The sequence below is a fragment of the Mirounga leonina genome, unplaced genomic scaffold (genome assembly GCF_011800145.1).
Source record: "Mirounga leonina isolate KUSES-001 unplaced genomic scaffold, KU_Mleo_1.0 Mir_115, whole genome shotgun sequence".
Classification (NCBI taxonomy): domain Eukaryota; kingdom Metazoa; phylum Chordata; class Mammalia; order Carnivora; family Phocidae; genus Mirounga; species Mirounga leonina.
In genome coordinates, this window is record NW_023270268.1 from 17,389,512 (window position 1) to 17,404,515 (window position 15,004).

The 15,004-nt window shown below is 39.3% G+C and overlaps 1 protein-coding gene across 1 annotated transcript in view; it reads right to left on the reverse strand.

Annotated features, from left to right (window-relative positions):
- Positions 1 to 15,004, reverse strand: part of RARB (retinoic acid receptor beta) — a 464,566-nt gene that overhangs the window by 299,661 nt on the left and 149,901 nt on the right. The gene's annotated exons all lie outside the window — the stretch shown is intronic.

Genomic DNA, 15,004 nt, shown 5'->3' on the forward strand with positions numbered 1-15,004 from the left:
GGCAGAGGGGGAAGCAGGCTCCCCGTGGAACAGGGAGCTGATGTGGGACTTGATCCCAGGACCCTGGGATCATGACCTGAGCCGAAGGCAGATGCTCAACTGACTGAGCCACCCAGGCGCCCAAGATGCACAAATTTTGAAAGCAAACATAGAACTGTCCACAGAACTTTGTGCAATGATGGAAATGTTCTCTGTCTGCGCTGCCTTATGCAGTTGCCACTGGCCACCTATGGCTACTGAGTACTTAAAATGTTGCAAGCAGAACTAAGAAACTCTTATTTCATTTTAATTATTTATGTGCTACATTTCAATAATCACACGTTTAGTGACCACTGCATTGGACAATGAAAAAGTGGTCTTGGAACTGTCCCAACCAGGTGGGTGACATGGAATCTGTAGATGAGAAAGATAAATATTTTAACTTTAAACCGTGTGGTCGCCTATTCATCTATACATGTCATTAGATTGCTCAGCAAGATCGAACATTAAAAAAAAAAAAACAAAAAACTTAGCTTTGTGACAATAAAGGCACAAGTAACATTAATTTTCTTTTTAAAGTCTTTTGTGTATTCGGTTTTCCTTTATAAACAAGATCACGGAGTTGAGTGAGAACATTCTGGCTTTGGAACATTATAGTATATGACAAGTTTTAGGAACAGCAAATATTTTATAGCAACTGCCTTGCTCTCAGATGCTTAAGAATCAGGTTGCAGGAGTGATGGAGGTATTGTTTCATCTAATGACAACCTTTCCATGGAAACTCTTCCAAAAGCAAGTTATGTGAATGCCAATATCAACTTACTCTCCCAGGAACACTTAAGCACCAAATTCTCCTAATGCAGGGACCCTTGGCCAAGGAACGTGACTAAACTTTTTTGATGACTTCGTTCAGCTCCAGAAACGGACTCTTTTAGGCCCTGCATTTGAGATGAGATTCCTGGGAAGTCAGTATGCTTATCCTATGAAACATTCCAACAGTCAGTTATTTTTGGTTAGCACTTTATTTTTCGTATGAAAAACCGTATCATGCCCACAGAAATGCAAACCTGCTGCTATCTCTATCTTGCTATTTTATCTCATCCTTAAATATTTGACAGAGTTACTTGATTTATTCTAAAATTTGAGGGCTAATACATTTAAGCCATAGTCCATCACGCTTGGTGGTTGTAATGACTCTGACCAACCTCACTTCACTATCATAAAACCAGGGGTTATGAGCGATGCCTGCTTGTTTGCCAGGTGGGGGATGAGCACTCTTTGTATTTCACTGAAAGGTGGAATAGGCCATTTGTTTATGGAGTAAGAGAAGATCTAGTCAAGAGGTGGTACAGAGGACGGCGCACAGAGGCAGGTGCCTGAAGGCTAAAGTTTAAGCCCTGACACCAACTTACCAGTAATGTAACCTTGAGTACTACAGCACTTAATTTTTCTGAGATCCATTTTCCTTATTTGCATAACAGCAATATTACCTCCAGGGGGGCTGTGAATACATCCTAAGGTGACATATGTTTTTGTGCTTTGTAAACTGGAAGCATTATCCAGGTGTGAATTATCAGGATGGGAAAGTGTGGCCAATTCTTTTCCAAGTCCTGCATATAACCCTTCATTTTGGGGTCCATGTGGAAATGACCCAAAATGTACACATTTCATTGGCCTTAAAACGGATATTCTTTTTTTTTTTAAATTTAAAACTGATATTCTCTAACATGTTTTTATTGTGGTAAAATAGATATAACATACAATTGACCATTTTAACATTTTCTAAGTGAACAGTTCAATGGCATTAAGTGCATTCATGTTGCTGGCAACCATCCCCATTGGCTAGCTCCAGAATTGTTTCCTCTTCCCAAACTGAAACTCTGCTCCCACTAAACAATTACTCTGCATTTCCTCCACCTTCCCCCATCCCAGCCTCTGGCAACCACCATTCTACTCTCTATGAATTTGACTGTTTTCGTATCTCATTATAAGTATAATCATACAATATTTGTCCTTTTAAGTCTGGCTTGTGTCACTTAGTATAACGTCTCAAGGTTCATCTGTTTTGTAGCATGTCAGAATTTCCTTTCTTTTTAAGGCTGACTGATATTCCATTGTACGTATATACCATATTTTGTTTATCCATTCTTCTGTTGATGGACAGCTGGCTTGTTTCCACCTTTTGTCTGGTGTGAATAATGCTACTGTGAACCGGTGTGTACAAATATCTGTTTGTGTCCCTGCTTTCAATTCCTTGGGTTTATACTCAAAAGGGAAACTGCTGGATCATATGGTAATTCTATTTTTAATCTTTTGAGGAACTATCACATTGTTTTCCATTGAGGCAGTACCATTTTATATTTCCACCAACAGGGCACAAAGATCCTAATTTTTCCACAACCTGAGTTATCTTCTGTATTTATTTTGTTTTTGAAAAGAGCCATCCTAATGGGTATGAGGTAGATCTCCCTTTGGTTTTACTTTGCTTTTCCCTAATGATTAGTGATTTGAATATATTTTCATATGCTTGTTGCCATTTGCATATATTCTTTGGAGAAATTTTTCCTCAAGTATTTTGCCCTTTTTTTTGGACGTTTACAGCAGCTTTATTCACAATTGCCAATATTTGGAAGCAACCAAGAAGCTCTTAAGTAGGTGAAAAGATAAACTGCATACATCCAGACAATGGAATATTATTCAGTGCTAAAAATAAATGAGCTATCAAGCCAGGAAAAGACATGGTGGAAACTTACATACATACCACTAAGTATAAGAAGCCTATCTGAAAGGGCTACATACTTTATGATTCCAACTATAGGTTGTTTTGTATAAATAACATGTGATCAAGCTCACAGAAATTCCCAAAATGTGGAGGTGTGGGGAAACCAGAGATAAGGGGCAAATCGGACACCCTACCCTAGGCGTGTGGGGTGGGTGTCTTTATGAAAATCCCCTGCGACCAACAAGGAATAACCAGACCCTAAAAATGAAGTAAGCCATTGAAGGTGTTATCACTATTTCTTGCTCAATGGTGGTAGCAAAGAAATGTTAAAAGGATTTAAGTTCCCAGGTTAGCTTTCTATAAAAGACTAACCCTAAAGACCCTCATTGGCAACCCTGTCGGGACCCCTCTCACTCTTGAGAACTTTTTCTATATCTTCACTTAATAGACTTCTATCATTTTACTCACACACACACACAAAAAAGTAAAGAAAAAAAAAGAAATAAAAGATCAGTGGTTTCTGGGGGTGGGTGGTGGTGGGGTAGACATGAACAGATAAAGCACAGAGGATTTTTAGAACAGTGAGAATACTTTGTATGATATTATAATGATGGAGATACGTCCTATACTTTTGTCCAAATCAATAGGACTCTACCAAGAGTGAACTCTAAGATAAACTGTAGTTTGGGTGATTATGATGTATTAATCTTAATTAATGTAATGCACCTTAATTAATGTAAGGTTCATCCTTGGTAACAAATATACTATTCTGGTGAGTGATGTTGATAATAGGGGATGATATGCATGTGTTGGTATTTTGCCCATTTAAACATGACATTCTTAATGTCGATGAGAGTATATGCATTTTGTCAAAAAATATTTCAGAATCTAACAGCAAAGTCATAATGTCCTTAAAAGTAACTGTTAAATGACTCCATGTTGTTACTATTCTTACTGTGATTTTAATCTTTATCATTCTTACTGCTAATTAATCAAAAATGATCAAATACTGGCCATGTTCCAGGCACTGAGCTAAGTTGTGCACAACTACGGACTTACTGGATCTTCACAAGCCAGAATTATTAGTATTCCCATTTTACGGTGGAGGAAAACTGAGGCTTAGAGAAGCTAAGCAGTTTGGTCATGTTTCATGTAGCTATTAAGCGGAAGAAGAAGAGTTTGAACTCCGGCATTCAGATGCCAAAGTCCTTGCTCTCAACCACCATCCATTACTACCTCTCCATGATGGATGCTCCTTGGTGATATACTGACAAACCTTATGGGACACGCATGTTAGAGGAACAATAAATAATAGGTTATTGCTCATGATCTTTCATTTCAGAATACTTAAGGAGATTCATGGACTCATTTCTGTGACTATTCTATGTTCTTCTGAAGTGATCCAGCAATATGGCTATAATTTGCTCTTATTTAATAGCCCAAAGATGAGATGTATTTTGGAATATGCCTGAAAAATTATATTCCACAACACCATACTGTCATGGCTTAACAGTTTGCTAGGGGAAAACAGATAAGGCATAATTACTTTTGGTATTCAGTATTCTTATATACTACTCAAAGAACCATTTGCACCTCATCCATTTCTTCCCCACAAACCGTTATTGAGTGCCTATCATGTGCGAGGTACGATTCCATGTTCCAGGTGTACAAACAGATAAAGCCTTGCTCTAATGGGTGTTGAGGGAAGATATAACAGGCAGTGAACATGGAATTGCATAAAAATTTCTGTATCAAGTAATGGTGAGGACTAGGAAGAAGAATAAAGCAGGTAAGAGGAGAGGGAGGTTTTAAGGTGTGGGGAGGGACTGACATTTTAGACAGGGCTACCAGGGAAGGCATTTATAATCAGATGATGTTTGAGAGAAGCCAGAATGAAATAAGAAAATGAGTAATGGGTAAAGAACATTTTAGATAAAGGGAACAACCAGTACAGACGCCCTAAAGCAAGAGTCTCCCTGGACTGTTTGTATAACAATGAGGAAGTAAGGGTGAGTGGAACAGCATGAAAGGGGAGCTGAAACTCACGAACTCTGCTGTTCCTTGAATTCTGTTGTTAAATTGACAACAACAGAGTTTATCAAATGGCAGGGACCCTGGTGGGACCAGAGCTGAAATATACCACATCTAAGATCTGCGCTGGGAGAAATAATACAAAAAACATAGATTGCTCTTGCAGAGCACATGACACCTGGATTATTTTTCTCTCACCTGGGGGACCATGAATCAGAAGTGTTATGAAAAGGAATTATCCAGGGGGTAAGGCACTTCTTGGTCTGGATTAAAAATACTATGTGCTTATATCTACATATGCACACACCCAACAGGAAGTTAAGATTAATTTCTTCTACATCAAATGATAAGCCCTCCGATATCAGATACATTTGCTCTTTCAAAAAACCAGTGATGGTCACCAAATCCTCTCTATTGGAGAAAGAAAAGTCTACAGTTGAGATTTGTTAAAAGATTAAAAGAAGAGGATTCATGTGTGAGGGTTCATCTGTGAGTTCAAATACAATTTTCTTATTATAAACTTTTGTTCAAAAAATTTTGCATTTAAATGGTTGTTCCAAAAAATTTGACATTAGAACCACAGATAATTTAAGAAAAATATAACCCTTCTAGCGTTTATAAAAACCTTGAGAAATCAAAATCAAGAAAATATATTAGTTTCAGCATTATGTGTATACATCTGCCAATTTTCCATATTGGATTTCTACAGTTAATTCTGAATATATCAATCCACATACCCTGGAAAATAACAGTACTTAATTCTATGCCATCATTATATATAATGGTCTGATTTTTACTGTATATTTAAGTAAATACTGGAGTAACCACAAATTATAGTTCTCCAGCTCATATAGAATGAACTCCCATGCAGATAACTCCCAAATTGGAACAACACAAGTGACTGTATTTTAGAATAATATGCAAACATTCAAAATCTCTTTCCAAAAAGAGCCTGTCATGTTTGTTGCAGAATAAAAATAACCTCAGTCAAGTGCAGAAAAGAAAGGGTCCTCTAGGATCACAGCCTTCAAACACCACTGCCAAGCATGGAATTTTATTCTCAAAAACAAGAGGACACTAAACAAGAGGTGATAAACTAAAGGCACATCAAAGGAGTAAGTGGGAGAGTTGGGGAAACAGTTTAAACATACAGAGAGAGGCTAAAAATAAAAACAATGAAATCATCCAGATAGAGAATTGGCTGCAGGAGTGTGAGGTGGAAGAGAGGGCCGCTATTTGATTTCTAAAAAGAGGCCTTCACTGCTTGAACCATTTCAAACATTTCAAGCCATTCAAAACATGTCTGTGCGGCCACCACTTCCCCACAATGTCTAATATACTGTAGCTACTCAAAATTAATAATGCACTCGATAAATAAAATCCGAGTAAAATGCAGGTGCTTAATCAATACTGAATCAGAATTGAATCCATCTTGAGGCAAGCGTACAGGAGGATGATGGTTTTCACTCTAACTTTATGTTTTTTTGTGATGTCTACACTTTATAAAAATTACTAAACACATTTGTTTTCTATTTTAAAAAAGACATTGACATCAGATTGCACTAAAATAAGTAAGATGTAACTTTGGCTCCAAAGTCATTAAGAGTGAGTTCATTGCAAGTAGGTTGTTCAGTTAGCTCTTTCAGACTTTTGGAAGATGCCAGCAACAGAAAACCGAGAGAAGGACTAAATACATATAGCACTGGTCAAGCTTTTTCAGGAAGGCATGTCTCAGCCTGTCTCCCGCAGAAGAAAACAGAATAGAGGCTTTCCAACACCATCTCTACAAAGTGGAGGAGAAACAGTTTCCCTTTTCACCCCAGGGTTCTTGAAGTCATGCTGGGATGATGGCCCCCCTCCCCTTTCAAGTTGTGCCCACGGTCCTCCCCGCTTCCTCAGATTATAAATCCATCAGGTAACAGTTTAGCAAGAGCTTGGAATTCCGTGAAAAATACCACTGGCTTTCTAAACAAAGTTGTTTGCAGCAAAACAGAATCAACCTCCAGAAAAAAAAATTATATATAATTTTTATATATAATAATTTTTATTTATAATTTTTATAAAAAATAATATAATAAAATTATGTATATATATATATATATATATATATATATAGTATATAAACTAACAAATATGTACTATTAGTTTATCCTGCCACTAATTGAACTGCAGATAGAAGTGAGGGAGTTGCCTGAAAACTGAAAACATGAATTTTGTTGCCCTCGTGCAAAACAACCTCCTAATATCTCTTGCCTTTGATGGTTTCTATTACATTCTAGAGCTCTAAGAGAAATAAGCTTGTCAGTACAAAATGCCTTAAAGGGCTGTCCCTCTTCAGAACTGCTGAGAAGACATAGAATTTGTTGACTGAGAGGAGGCGATCAGTGTGTCCCCCAGAGACGGCATCAAAGGCAGATGCTTTAAGCAACTGCAGATTTAATGTGCTTCTTCCTTCATCCTTCCTCCCTGGCACACTGGCCTTCCCCTGGGACTGACTCTCATCAGACTGACAAAATGATTGTGTGTGGACTCATGGTTAGGCCCACGGATTTTCCCAAAGACCAAGGTGGCTTTGAAAGATAATACACAGCTCATTTTTACACTTGAGGCCCTTAGCCTATGTGCCTTAGAAGTTGTCTGGCTGAAAAATCTCATATGGAGCCAGCTAATTCACTCAGTTCTTTCCTTAAACCCAGGAGGCTAAAGGCTATTGAGTTTCATGAGAAATAAACAAAATTTCAAATTAACTATACCGACCTCCCATTTATGTAGACTAGCCACAGAAGGGATTGTTTGGGTTGGCAGAATAAAGTGATTAACTCAGAGTTACTGTCTATTAAGCTGGCTGACACCAAGAAAGTTATCTACTTTCTCAGTTTCCACATGCATAAAATGGGTGACAGTCATTGTACCTACACCAGGAGATTACGGTAAAACCTAAATGCATACATGAAAAGCACTAAAAACAATGTCTGATACATAGTAAGAGATACAATAAATGTTAGCTATAGCAATGAGAATAATGCAACCTATATTATTCATATCACATTTTGGTGGACCAATTTCCACTGAAACTTAATTATTAACATGAAGAGATGTATAGTACTGTGCACAGGTCAATCCCTCTTGTATGCTGATCCTTAAAGGAATTTTAGGTTATCACTAGGGATGTGAATTATCCACACTGTCTCAAAAACATTTACTGAGGGTCTAATATTTTTCTTAAAATAGGAATTCAAAAATGAATAAGACTCTAAGATCAAAGTCAGGAAGACTCAGAAATACACAAATGCAGAAGCAGTATATAAATGTATCAAATATATTGTACACCTTAAACTTGCACAATGTTATGTGTCAATTTCATATCAATTGAAAAAAAACCCTGGGGGCGCCTGGGTGGCTCAGTCGGTTAAGCGACTGCCTTCGGCTCAGGTCATGATCCTGGAGTCCCGGGATCGAGTCCCGCATCAGGCTCCCTGCTCAGTGGGGGGTCTGCTTCTCCCTCTGACCCTCCTCCCTCTCATGCTCTCTGTCTCTCATTCTCTCTCTCTCAAATAAATAAATAAAATCTTTAAAAAAAAAAAAAAACCCGGAAAACAAAACCCAAATGCTATGACAATATTTATTATGTGGAATGATAGAGACACACATAGAATTTTATGGGAATGTGGGAAGGAACATTGTGGTAGGCAAAACAACAGCCTGTTCAGAGATATGTATGTCCTAACCCCCAGAAAATATGAATATGTCACGTCACATATATGTCAAAAAGGAATTAGGATTGCTAAACAACTGACCTTAAAATAGGGAGAATATTCTGGATTTTCTGGGTGGGTCCAATGTAAACAGAAGAATCCTTAAAATTGGGAGGGGAAAGCTGAAAAAACCACTGATGTAGTATGAGAAAGACTCAACCATACACTGCTGGATTTGAAGCTGGAGGAAGGGGACCATGAACCAAAGAGTGCAGGTGGTTTGTAGAACCTAAAAAAGGAAACATATCCTATGTGAAGCCTATAGAAAGGGACAAGCCCTGTAGAAGCTTTGATTTTAGTCCAGTAAGACTCATTTAGAGGGACGAACAGTAGTTATATACAGTGAGAACATTCTGGGCCGAGGTTTTAGTTTGGATAAAGATGAAGATGTGATAGTTTCATTGATCCAATGAACAAAGTTTAAGAAGTTGAATATTTTAAAATGAGGCCGCATACATTTGCAGAGGTCCAGAGACGCCTGGCTGGCTTAGTCAGTTGAGCGTCTGACTCTAGATTTTGGCTCAGGCCATGATCTCAGGGTCGTGGGACCAAGCCCCATGTTGGGCTTCATGCTCAGTAGGAGTCTGCTTGAGATTCTCTCCCTTTGTCCCTCCCCCCCCGAAATAAAAAAAAAATCTTTAAAAAATTTTTAAAAAAATTCACAGAGGTCCAGGTATAGGGAACGTAGCATAATAGGGAATACAGTCTTCAGCCAATAAAAAAGGGGGCCTCAGAGGTCTTTAATCCAGGAAATAATAAGGTCATCTCTGTGTTTTAGAAACATTACTAGAGTAGCAAGATGGAGAATGGGCTTGAAGAGGGCATCCTAAGAAAAAGGAGACCATATAAGAGGTCCGATTGAGGCGTGGTGGAATCTGCATTAAGGCTGTAGGAGTCAGATGGGAAAGGAAGAACCATTTGAGGAAATACTGGCAGAAAAATTGGCTGCCTATTAATGATGCTTCGAATGTGAGGCATGAGAATAAAGATGGAATCCAGAACAACCTCTGCATTTCTAGCAGTGACTGGGAAGATGAAGGTACTCACAAATGAGACACCAAATGGGAGATGAAGAAGGGTTGATTTAGGGGAAGATAATGAGTTTCTTTTTGAATGATCTGGGATGACCAGAAGGAAACCCACAGCTGACAGCCAAAGAGGGGCATCTGGAACCTGTGGGAGCCTGGGCTGATATGATTTGACATCTGGAATGAGAGGTCACCATCAGTGTATGGAGGACAATTTGAACAGTAAGACAGGGTGACATCACTCCAGAATGAGAACAGTGGGCTGAAGGTAGGGGCCTGGGAGACAGTAGCATGTAAGAGGTGCTAAAAAAAAAAAAAAAAAAAAAAAAAAAAATGTTCATGAAAAAAATGAAGGAGAAATGAGCAGGAAACAGCTGGGAGAACTAGCAAGAGTAGCATCCCAGAGCCAAGGCAATAGTTTCAAAGTTTCAAAAAGTGAAGGGAAGGAGACATAGGGTCAAATGTAACAGGGTTGAAAAAGATAGTAACTGGATGATGATGATGGTGGTGATGGTCCTGGTCATTATCATATAATTATAAAAATAATTATAATACATTATGACATTTATTTAACCAACACACATACACCATACATCCTACCAGAAACTACTCCTTATAAGTTTGAACTTAATTCCTATAACAATCCTACCACGTGGGTACTATTACTAACCCATTTTATAGATAATGAGAAAGAAACAGAGAGAGATTAAGTGACTTGTCCAAAATTACTCAGTAAGTGATGGGGCCAAGACTCTCTAGAGGTCACTTTCTTAACCACTAAGCACTGCTATCTCCCAATCCTATCTCATTTAATTTTCACCATACATAAGCCAGTGATTAGGTCCTGCCATCATCCTAATTACAGATAAAGGAACGAACCAAGGATTGGCAAAGTTAACCAACTTTGCCCAAGGTCAGCCAGCTTCAGTGGTAGGCTGAGATCAGGCTGAATGAATAGGCCTGTATATCGTTACTAATCAGTAGTAGTCTAATCAGAGGGAGGAGGCCGCAGATGACAAGACATGGTTTCCCCCTTCCTCTGTTTAAGGCATGGGTTCTCTCTTCTCTCTTAACTGGGAGATAAGGTGAGGGGCTAATCTCATCCAATCAAGGACTGATCAGTTTTTTTTTTTTTTTTTTTTTTTTTAAGGACTGATCCATTTTTAAACTTCAGTTCAATTCTGCTTTGTTCTTATCCCTTGGGTATAGACTCAGGCTTCGGACTAGGAGCCTGGAGAGTCTCTGTCTCCTATGGGATTGTGGGAGATTCCATCTGCCCTTTGGGGGTTTGTTACTTTTCTCCCCTCATGATAAAGGAGTGAACAAATCCCAACTAAGTGAACTATTCAGTCATTTGATTCTTATATGAACAGTAAGCGACCTCTGGGACAGTTATTTAAATTAGGAATTCTTTATTGGCTTGCAGCAGAAGATGGAGTCTCCAAAATCATATATCTATGTATTTCATACTTTACACAAAACACTGCAGCTTTCTTCTCTGTGAACAAAGTCCTGCAAAGCCCTACTGTTCTTGCATTCACTGTCTTCCAACCAGGCTTGAAGGAATGTAGTCAGGGTCCCCTATTCCAGGGAACTCTGACCACCGGGTATCAGAGGCTGATCTCTGAACACAGTTAGTACAAACAACAAACAGAACTGAAACTCAGCTGGGCCTTGTGCCCAAGAAAACCAGCCACACATGAACTCACACCACGGGGGAAGGAGAAAGGGAAAAAAGTTCCAAAAACAAACTGAGGAGAGAAAAAGGCAGGCTGAGAAGCTGGCTCCACACTGACTAGACCCCACATGAATGTGTGAGAGACAAGGCCTGAGAAAGAAAAGCTTCCCTAGACTTGCCCAGGAAAAGAGCTCTAATCTCTTAACTTGGAAAGCAATGATGGAGACCAAGAGCACTGACTCTAACGAGAGAGGAAATGGTTCCGGTTCACGTATAAAATAAAGTAAGCTTTGTTTAAAATAAAAAAAAAAAAAAATCAGAAATGCTTTAACATCTTCTATGTGGAGTCATTCTAACTGAAGCACTTATTTGGAAATGTATTGATTAAAATAATAATACCTGTTGTAACAGAGAAACCTGAAATTTCAGTGGCTTAACACAATAGAAGTTTATTTTTTGGTCATGGAAGGTCCAATGACTGGATGGGTGAAGGCACGGCAATGCTCTGCTCCAGGCAGTCATTTAGGGACCTAGGATAAAGAGAGCTCTATCATCTGTCACATGGAGCTTCCTGGGTTGTTCTGGACGTTGACATCCAGCTAGCAGAAAAGGAAGAGAGTGAAGGATTATACAGGAGATTTTATTCACTGGGTCAACAAGTGATATATGATACTTTTGCTTATATACCACTGGCCAGACAGAACTCTGTCACATGGCCACACCTTAAATACTGGGAGTATTGGGAGATGTAGCCTCAGGCTGGGCAACTACTTTCCAGCAAAAACTCCCTTTGATGGAAAGGGCACACTGACCACTGGTGGAAGCAAGATGTCATTTTCCCACAGACGTGCTGATCTTTGCCACATCTGTCTACTGTATTGGTTTGAAAAACAATAGAGGAAGAGAAGAAGTAAAATCACCAAGTACATCCTGCTCTGCTTAATTAGTGTTTCTTGAGAGCTATTGTCACTTTGGGTGAGACAGTTCTTTGGTTGCTGGACTGTGTCTCACACTGTAGTAAGTTCACATCCCTGACCCCTGGCCACGAATGCCAGAGTACTTCCAGACACCATGACAACCCAAAATGCTATCCATTTCCAAATGCCCTTCTCTGGGTTGGGACTACCATGGCCGAAAACCACTGAAAGTCAGAACTTCAAGGTACTGGCCAATTCTTAATTCTTGCTGGATCAGATTATCAGAGTTGTCTCATCAAACAAACCTTCCAGTGGCTTCCACTCTTGTTAACATCCCCCTAGAACGTCATGTATTCTGCCTACTCTACCATATCAGATGTGACCATACAACAGTGGGCCTGATGCCGCTGCAAACATCAGTGCTGTGCATTCAAAGCAGTCACCTTAGGGTGACTAGCCATTTAGTGTAATAAGGTTATCATTTCTTTAAATGTTTTAGAACTTTCCTTTTGGAATCATCTTCAGTGACAGCGCTATGTAAAAACGTGTAGTCACTGACCTTCAGGGAACCTCAGAGGTTCCTGAGTCCAACGTTCTGTTTAGTCTGTACTTTCTATCAAGCCTCTGCCAGGAGTTCCTCAACTTTTATTCATCCAAGAGCATGTGTCCTGAGCACAGCGCAGTGAAAAGTAAGTTACTGACCTCATAGTTTAATAAGAAAGACTGGTATATAGGTGGATCTTTTCAATGTAAGTATGTAAATGCCACAGCTCAGGAAGGAAGGGAATGCTTAGAATACAAATGAGGGAGAGATTAAACTGTCTTCAAGAGTAGACACTGATTTGTGTGCTTCGATGGAAAGGGTTGAGTTTCCCAGATTGAGACACTAGGGTGGTAGTAGGGATATCATTTGGCACGTGCTTGGGGAGACTACAGGTATTATAAGGGACTTGGGGATGGAGGAAGCCAAGGACTAAGGTGCCTGAGAAAGACAGAAGAGGAATGGGATGGATGGATGGAAATTGGATAAAAAGAGAAGGTCTGGGAGGACTACTGTGAAACAGAGAGTGGGCTGAGCATGAGAGGGAATGGAGGCAGCAAGCACTCTGATGGACTTGAAGGGACTTGGAGACCAGGCCTTCAGTGTAAACATCTCTAATGATACAGACCTCCTGAGGAAACCGACCTCGTATCTGACAATTTTTGATTTTCCAAAGGTCTTCTCAATACTCAGCCAAAACCTGCCTCACCTTCGTTCCTACCCTATGCTCTGATTCTACTCTTCTAGATGCACAGATGGAGCATAATCACTATTCCATAGATCAGTCCTTCCAGAATCCAAAGACCGTTGTTTCAGCTCCACGAATATCTCCTCTTCCTGGGCTAAAGTTCCTCTTCATATGTGTTTTTCTGTTAGTATGTTTTTAATCCCCTTTTCATTCTTATCATAGTTCTCTGTGCTGGACACATTCTACTTGGTCAACATGTCCCTTAAAATATGGTACCCAGATGGAACATACTATTCCAAGTGTGGTTCACCAGCATAATCTTTGATCTGCATTTGAGCATCAAATGAAGTTACCAAGCAGGCATACCACATTACTGAGTCATGCTGAACTTCCTGTCAACCACTGTGAGTGTTGCTGGTAAGCTCATTCCTTATTCCATTTAGTGGCAGATGTTTTTTAAATGTGAGTGTGTAACTTTACAGATACAATTAATGTTTCCCTTGGTAAGATTTGGTCCATTCTTTTAGGTTGTCAAGAGCTTTGGAATAGTCCTTGTCTTTTTTTTTTTTTTTTAAGATTTTATTTATTTGACAGAGAGAGACACAGTGAGAGAGGGAACACAAGCAAGGGGAGTGGGAGAGGGAGAAGCAGGCTTCCCGCGGAACAGGGAGCCTGATGTGGGGCTCGATCCCAGGACCCCGAGATCATGACCTGAGCCGAAGGCAGACGCTTAACGGCTGAGCCACCCAGGCACCCCTGGAATAGTCCTTGTCTTATGATGTCTTAGGCAAGCACAATAAACATGATTCCAATGTCCTCTCTTTCATGGTCTTGATAATGATGTGTAATGATACAAGGCTAAGACAGAACTCCATAGACTGCCACCCAAGACCTCTAAAAAATAAACTGTTTATGTCACTCTTTATCTTCATCCTTGGGTCTTCTTACATTTTCCCATATTTTAACATCTTTTATTTTCACATCTGGGTTAATCAGAGAACTCCATGAGCAGCCAGCTTAGTTCCTTGAGTTTTTTTTTTTCCTCATCTGCTCCACTGATTACCCAATCAGAATTTCATTTCTGACACCCTCGTTTCCTTTTTGAGAAGACTATACTTTGGGTTGCTGTTCATAAATTTCTACTAAGGTCTGCCTAAATATTTAAAAAATTCTGAAGTTTGGTTATATGTCTAATTATGAACCACTTCTTAATACAGCATCTTGTTTTTTTTGTCTATATAAATTCCAAGATAACATGGATATCTTTAGAGGAATCTACCTCCTTAATCAATTTCTTCTTCATCCTTTAATTCCTCCTTACTTAACGATTAAATAAGCTTCCCTTGTTGCTCTTGCATCCTAGGAGATTGATTATGTCAACAAGGGTGGTACAATCAAGGGAAATGGATTTTCTACAATGAGGGAACCACACAAGAAAAGACAGAAAAGTAAAGATAACAGCATATTCTACAGATTCTCCATGTATGTATGTATGTTTGGTTCATAACCTCAGAAGTAGACAGGAAGGAACTGCATCTTTTCTGTAGAATACTGGTTCTTTTGCTTCTATCCCCCACAGAGGGATGGCAAGTACCCAATAGGGGGTCAACAAATGTTTTTGAATAACAACAATAACAACAACACGGGTTAATGTTTAAATGCACA